Below are 8726 nucleotides of genomic sequence, written 5' to 3' on the forward strand. Positions count from 1 at the left end.
TGTAATAGTTTACACATAGTCATTGTGAATTTATAACGTGAAAATAATAAAAGGCTAAAACTGAATAGAGTACCCGCTCCCCCAAACACTACAGACCTGTGGTTTCATCTTTCCAAGATTAGGGCATTCACTACATTTCCACAGACAGCTGTTTTTGCAGAGAACATTAGAAGATAACAGAATGTACTGCCACTCTCAGGCCGAACTGTGCTAAAATGGTCACATGGCAGAGAGTGCAGTGCACTGAAGAAATGGCACAAACTAGTCCTCAGACACAACACTAGCTGTGCAAGCACACCGAAGAAATCGCACAAGCGGGTATCAGCTACATTAACAACACAAAATCACATCAGTAACAAAATAAATGAGTATAAGTGATAATAGAGACAAATAGTAAAGATTAGCTAAAATAACAGTAACATGAGTACCATATAGAGTGGTCAGAGCTAGGGCTGCAGTTAGCATAGATGAAAAGGCTGGTCGTTATCGCCAGAGAGAACCGGCAGGTAAAGATACCAAAAATAATATAAATTATTACAGATAGATTCCAAAAAAAACCATTTCTTTGTAAGTCTCCCCCCCCCCCCCCCCCCATATCACGCTAAGTGGGACCCTGGAAGATCAAGCTAGATAGCCATAAATTAGATCATAGCTGAGCCCCATCGAAATGTGTGCTTTTGGCTACAAGTCTCCTGCTGCAAAGTACCTACACATATGAAATGTACATAAAAAAGGCTTAAATAAACATACATTGTACTCAAGTATACATATGATGTTTTACCAGTGTACAGCTACAGCCTGCCATTGATTTGTAGGCAACACCTGTGGCTCCTGGGCACAGAGATCTGTATGTTTTTACGTTGGATGGACTTCTGCCCCTGTGTGAATGAACCCTTGTGTACAGTTTGTCATTTAATGAAAAAGATAAATGCACATACAGTAAGTATTAAGATCTCTCAAATGCTTCAGTGACAGTTATCATCCATTTACTAGTACCACTAGAGATACCAGCTCAGTTGCTGCTGTAATTTAGTCAGCCTTAGCAGTATTTCTGTTACAATACTGTCAGTTTGATTATGCACATACTTTCATTGTACATTTTAGCTGCTGGGAGTTCAAGACTCACAGTTGCTTCTATTCTAAATCAGATACTCCTCCAGCTGCACACAATCTCTCATCTTACGCCAGGCAAGTTCTGCATCCACCTCAACTGTGAATGCACTCCCTTAATTCCTATCAAGTATCAGGAAATCCTAGTTATCAGTCATCCCGTTCATGCCTACAAATAGCACAGGCTGATAAAGTTTCATCTCTCAACTGAACACAATTCATTTTCCTTGAATAAAGAATATGCTGTGTAATTTGTATACCGTGGAGGGGACAACCATTGCTCCCCTTTTTCTTAGAAGTAGTGGGAAGCCAACAAGTTCACCAAAACATTCCTCCACTGCAATTTCACACAATGGCACTCTTAGAATCTACCAATACATTTACTTGCGGATGTTCCTGGGATGTCTGTGGTTGATGTTTCCATCCATGACACCAGTAATGGGGAATGGTTGGCTTAGCATTGGTAAAGCCTACAATTGTCATCACAGATGGTACAGAAAATAGCAGAAAGTAGCTAGCATTATACTTAAAATTTTGTGTCACTGCATACCAGTTAATTTTTGGTACCCGGCCCGAATGTAAACAGATGGGTGGAGCCAGTGGTGCCGTCACAACTCGCTCTGCCCATTTGATTTCATGCCATGACAGTAAACTATCAATGAACTGTTATGGCATGAAAAAAGATGGGCGGAGGGCTGGGACTTGTCAAATTGCTCATTCTGCAATGCCACTGGACTAAGGCTGGCAGTTCCCACATGTGATCCAGATCAGCACAATGATTAACCACCACTAACGGAACCACCGCCAACAATTCGACTCAGCAGACAATTCATCGCGCAGTTTATTCAGGATCTTCACCTCCACATCACGTCTCTCAAGGACCTTCGTCGCTGATGTCGCAGTTTTACGTACCTAATGGTAAGTTTATGAATTCACATCTGCCAATTATCCGCACTGATAATACTCACCCATCTATTTATTCATTTTGGCCAACACGCTGACACTCCAGAAGTCCCCCCAGAAGTGCCAAGACTCCCCCACTCAGTACCACCTTCAAAAAAACATAATTGAAGCCTCAATTCACTCACCCAGATGTGAGTATAACATCAAGATACTTCGAACACCAACACACCACCCTGCCAATCCATGCTAGGTTGTGGCGCTTTTCACCCCCTTTTTGGTTATCTTCACCAAATAACACAAGAGCATGCAATAGCTATATCCTAATATTGGCGTAAAGACACTCCCACAGGAAGGATGCAGACAACTTCCCATGTCTTTGGCAAGTCAAAACTTTATTTTTTTTTACAGGACATTACAAATGATGAGCGTAGCTCTTTTCTGTAAACACAGCTAAACTGAACACACTTAAACACAGGTAAAAGCACATTATGAATTATTTAAAATCATTCAATGCATGTATATGCCTTTAGAAATGCCCTAAAACACTTATATAAAAATAATAAATACATCAGAGTATTCATATCTAACCCACATCTTGGCAGACTCTATACTGCTTTTTACATCACTGAAAAAGAGTGGAAGTTTGTGATTTTATTCCTGTTACAATTAAGGTGTGAAAGCAAATCATAAAAAGATGCAAAAATAATAAATGGAAAAAAAAGCTACCAGTGAAAATAAAAATGTGTAAGCAATACCCTGAAAGCACACAAACATTCATTGGTATGATATGGAAAAATCAGCAAACACCTTTACAGAGTGTGATTGCGCCCTGTTAGGAAGTGGGTTTATTTCTTCACTTCCTCTCCCTCCACATTCCTGTCTAAACCTCAACATATGATCTATATAAAGAGCACAATCACCTCCAAAGTGTTTATATTTTAATACTTCTATCAAGGTATTGGCATTTACTAATTAGGCTAGAAATTAGAATTTTGTGTATATATTTTTATATAATCAACAGCTGAAAATATGGTGCTATATACAAAGAAGGATAAGGCAGACATATGGTACAAATGCAAGGGTTTTAATGTCAGTCAGCTGTTTGTGAGCCACACAAGCATCGCCAGCCATTCCATTTACATGGAGTTCAGGGGCTTTCCACCTCCCAAGATGGAAATTCCCTTTAACTATAATTGTGGAAGATCCCGTAGACCTATTTTTACTGCTCTATTCATCTCTCTTTTCCTTTATTCCCTTCTCTGGGCTCTTCATTTCCAAGGTCAAAGGCTGTGGCTATTTCATTGCAATGGCACTTGAAAGACACCCTCGCTTCTCACTCATTTTGTTTATAAGGTTTGTCAGACCAGCCAGCTAATGGATGCAGTTCTATAGGCTGCTGACACATCTGTTGGTGTAATGCATCACCCAAGTGTCAACAGTTAACCCACTTAGGTCGCCCTTTATGCAGTAAAAATCATCTGCTATATAAAAGAAAACAAACATAGCTGCTGAGTACAGTGCCTGTTATAATGGTTATATAAATGCTTTTGTGCAGCAAGCAGTACAGCCTATATCTTAGTACGTTTGAAATAGGTGATGTACTTAAAAAAAAAAGAGGAAAATGTGCCTTTACGATTATGTATTCAACAAAAACTATCAATAGATGTAATGGTGTATTGTGAAAAAGTAAGTACACCCCCGGCATCAGAAGCTGACATTTTCCCCTTCAACAGAAATTACTTCCTGTAGGTGTTTTGCATAACTCCCCACCAGTCTCTAATATTACATTTTCATAGACTCTCTATGAATTACAGGGCATACCTTTTATTCATCAGTCCACAGTATATTGTACTAGAAGGTCTGGTCTTTGCTTATATGTCCAATGAAAAACTGTAATCTTGATTTAATGTTCTTTTTGGACAGCAAAGGCTTTTTCCTGGAACATGTCCCATGCAGGTTAAATTGATGCAATCATTTTCTGTTTGTAGATGCATGCACTTTAACACCAACTGTTGCAAGAGTAAACGGCAAATCCCACGATTACATTCTGGGGGTCGTGAAGACTTCTTTTTGAATCAAACATTCAACTCTTGGGCTAACTTGCTGGGGCAGACATTCCTGGACATATCAGCAGCCATTTGAAATCTATGCCACTTGTAGATTATGTTCCTTACAGTGGAATGATTGATTTCATATCATTCAGTGATCTTTTTAAATCCCTTGCCAGACTTATGGGCTTCCACTACCTTTCAGACGGCCTTAAAGAGTTCTTTTGATCTTGTCATGAGGACACCACACACATTATTAGCAATGAGAACACCAGACCCTAGATATCTGAGAACAGGTTACTCCCTGCATTACCCCCTCAGGAGGTCCTATTCGTTGAGACCTAATCTGCAAAACAGGATACTATATTCATGGATTTTACGTGGTGGTAAATGTAGGGATGGACTTACCTTTCCATGCCATACATTTGTATTTCCATTAATTCTGGAATTAATGAACCATGTGAATTGTACGTATATCACCATTATCTGCAGGCACTGTTTAAATGAAGATCTGTTCAAATATGTTTAAAAATGGCACCCACACACCCAGATACAGCACAGCAAAACACTTAATTTTGCCCTTTTTCTTCTCTCTCCAAAAGATTCCCCAAAAGATTTCTTCTCTCTCAAAAAGATTCCAGACAGTAGAAAAACCAAATCCAGTCTATGTTTTTTATTTTACAAGCCACACTCTTTGCTACTAATAGTTTTTTTTCAGTCTGTTAACCATGTAAATATTCTCCCTTTTTCCCTTATACAATATGGCATGATTTGTCCATTGACTGTCATTTACCAAAGAAATGCATTATGTGTATATAGTTTCAACATTAAAAAAAAAAAGAACCCCAATGGCCTGTGGCACATCATATTAAAAAAGAAAAGATCACCGATGCAAATAATCAGAATTAGGTGAATTTGGAAAGTGTTAGAGAAGGATTATGGAACTAAAAGTGGTGTTTTCCTGAAAGCAACATAAAATTACAGTATATTCTCAAGAGCATCTATAATGGGAAAGAGTTACAGTATTTAACAAATGATGTCTGGTGGGGAATGTAAGCTACCATTTGTAAGCAAGAAAAGCATGGCAGATAAATTAATTTTTCTGACCCAGCCCTAACAGATCCCTGATCCCATTCTTTAGACTGGAAAACAAAAGGGAACAGAGCGCCCCCTCCGTGTGTAAAATCGTTTATTAAGATAAATAAAACATGGGGTATATGTACTCACAAGCAAACGTTTTCACCACGCTTTAACAACAAACAAGAGGCCACACTGTTTGTTAACACAACATGGTATCACCCCGACTATGCACCACGGTTGCCTCCGGTCACATCACTGTCCACCGGCCGCAGTCAGCCAAGATTTACACGTTTTAGGGGCAAGCCCCCTTCATCAGAATCAGCATGATTCTGATGAAGAGGGCTTGCCCCTGAAACAGAAAGATTGACGCGTTTCAGGGGCAAGCCCCCTTCATCAGCATCATGCTGATGCTGATGAATGGGGTTTGCACCGAAACACACGTAAATCTTGGCTGACTGTGGCCGGTGATGTGACCGGAGGCAGCCGTGGTGCATAGATAGGGCGAAACCATGTTGGGTTAACATACAGTGTGGCCTCTTGTTCGTTGTTAAAGCGTGATGAAAAAGTTTGCTTGTGAGTACATATGCCCCTTGTTTTATTTATCTTAATAAACAATTTTACACACGATGGTGGCGCTCTGTCCCCTTTTGTTTTCTATGTTCGTGGTGGAAGCCCCAGAGCCTTGGATGAGCAGCCCCTCAAGTCTTTGTGAAAAACTGATTAACTGTTGAAAACTTTGAGTATGAAACAGCAAGTGAATCGTTCAGCTGGCAGCCATTAGCGCCAAGAGTTAAAGAAAACTGTTTGTTTTCTCTTTAGAGTGCTTCTATATGACATTAGTAAAGGTGACAAAGTATTCAATGCAATATTATATAATAATAAAATATGATATATTAATATAGTTTGATATTATTCTAATGCACATGTACCACATAACAATATTGTGCATTAAAGGAGCCCATAGACATGAGGTGATGATCTCCTATGTTTTCTGGTGTCTATGGGGTAGCACATCAAACAAAACAATGGTTTTTGGGTGACAAAACAGACATAAGCTAGCACCATATGTGTCCGCTTCGGGGAGCTACCGTTCCAAATGACTTTGTGGGCTTGCAAGTCCAAATGCTGGCTAATGTTATGACCAGCTTTAATGTGCTAAACATTAATAAATAAATAAATAGAGTAGAACTGTACAGTAACCAGTTGTGTTTATTTAATATCAGTCATACTCATGAATCTTTGTACTGAATAATGGTTTTCTATTTTGCTCATATCCAGATAGAGCTCATTTTACTATGCACTTTGCCAACTGGCAGATACTGACAAAATATTACCATTACACTTGGCATGTGTTTATCTGCTCTTCCTTTAGGTGCCAATCTCCTGAAAGCTAATCTAGGCCCTGAGAATGTTAATGTGCAGACAATGTCATGCCTTTGTATGAGCCCCACACAAATGGGAAGAGACGGGTTAACCTGGACGATTGTCTGACCTCCAGTCTGGTGTCAGAATGATAAAAGGAAGCTAAAGGAACAGCATGTCTAATTGATCAGGTGGACCAAGCCAAGATCATAGTTAACCTGACAGGTGGCACATACTGTACTTGTATAATGTAATATATTGTGACCCTGGTGTAAAAACAATTTCTGAAGGAAAAACAAATTTTTATCTGCCCACAGCAATAAATACATAATATTCGTATTCTTCTTTGATATGATGCTGGAAAGATGAGTGTGGGAATATTGTTCACCATTTGAAACAACAAAAAATATTTATTTCATGCATGACATGTGTTAAGAGAACATTTTACATGAAGTGTTCACAGATTTTCCACCACAATCAGTTATTTATTACAGCTTCAACTGCCAAAAGTTCCTTCTGTAATTACACTCATATACACAAATGACCGTATCATACAACCACGTGTTTGTATCTAGCACCTTAGCTATTGTTAATATCTTAGAGGAACAACAGACTACAACAATCCCTCAAAATTTACCCAATGGCTCTGCTGTAACCCATAGATGTTCTTCTAATCCATAGATGCCCCAAATGTTGTCTGATGCTGCTGAAATTACAGGTGTCAGATGACTGATGTAAAACATTTGAGTACATTTACCTATATAACTGGAATGATTACAGTATGCTTCTGAAATGAAAATTGGCTGATGCTTCTGGAACCTGCAGATCTGCACTCTACTGCTCTTTGCCTATATAGTTCCAATTTCCAGTATGAAGAAACAATTTAGTAAACTCTCATAGGCCACTAATGTTTAGTGAATGAGTATCAAAAGGAAATCTATCCATGACACCTTTGGTTACAAGCATCACTGGACTGAATAGCAGACTTAAAGTGACATTAAACCCTCAGATTTTTTAACATAAACCAATACTGTAATGTGTGCCTTTACTATAATCCATGGTAGTTTCCCTTCTCTTTGCTGCTCTTCCTTTTAAATCCTCATGTCTTCTCATGCTTGGGGAGAACTTCCCTTTGCAGCTGAGTGCCTCTTCCTGTAGTGCTGGCTCAGGTTGCAAACCTACACACAGACACCATGTATCCATTTCAGAGACAAGGCAGTCTGCTGCAAAACAGAAGTTCTGCAGAGCATGAGAACAGATACAGATTTAAAAGGAAGAGCAGCAAAGAGAAGGGAAACTACCATAGATTACAGTAAGGCACACATTACAGTATTGTTTTATGTGAAAAAATCTGAGGGTTTAATGTCACTTTAAATAATAAATCCCTTTAACACAAATATACAGTACTGTTACATATTTTGCATAATTTTATTCTTGATCAGCGAATCTCCCTAAATTGGCTCCGCCACGAATTCAGAGGAATGGACACCAAGATTATTACATAGTCAACCATTAAAAGGATCTGTTGGACCCCTAGTTCACTTGTGGAACCTATGCTCTGGTATTGTAACGGCCGCCGCCGTCAGCTGCGGGCAAGGAGGGGGGAAGCGGCAGCCAGCCGCTCAGTCGCTGGGCCGATTGCGTTCCACGGTGGAACGCACGAGGTCCCGAAACCCGGAAGTGAGGAGCGTGTGTTCCACCGTGGAACGCGGAAGTGCGCCGCTGCGTACGTCGGCTCCTCCTTCTCCTCTAAGGCCTATTTAAACGCCCAGAAGAGACATCATGGCGTTCCAAGATTGTGCCAGAACGCCTGCTGTCTCCTGGGACCCTCCACGAACCTCCAGATTGCTCCCTCCTGCGAGTCTGAATCCACCAAGGACCCCCTGTACCTCCATAGCCAAACCCTCCAAAGAGCAAGTATTCTATGTGCAGTTCCACCTGTTGTCATCAGGACTGTTTGATTTACAATTTACAATTTCAAGTCTTAATACTACGGGGAACTGGACCCATACCAAATAACTGTATTGCCATCTAAGTTCTGCTAAACTCCTTACTCATTAACCGTACTCAGATTATTGATTTGTTCGCTTAGGATTTAACCCTCTCCAACCCCACCTTATTATTTAACTTGAGGCTATGATGCTAGGATCCCTAACTCTCTGTTAAACTTGAGAGTGAAACCAGGGGTCCATACCTGAGAAGCCTCCGCAGCTGAGATCCACG

Source organism: Nanorana parkeri, unplaced genomic scaffold (genome assembly GCF_000935625.1).
Source record: "Nanorana parkeri isolate BGI_ZX_2015 unplaced genomic scaffold, ASM93562v1 scaffold307, whole genome shotgun sequence".
Lineage (NCBI taxonomy): Eukaryota > Metazoa > Chordata > Amphibia > Anura > Dicroglossidae > Nanorana > Nanorana parkeri.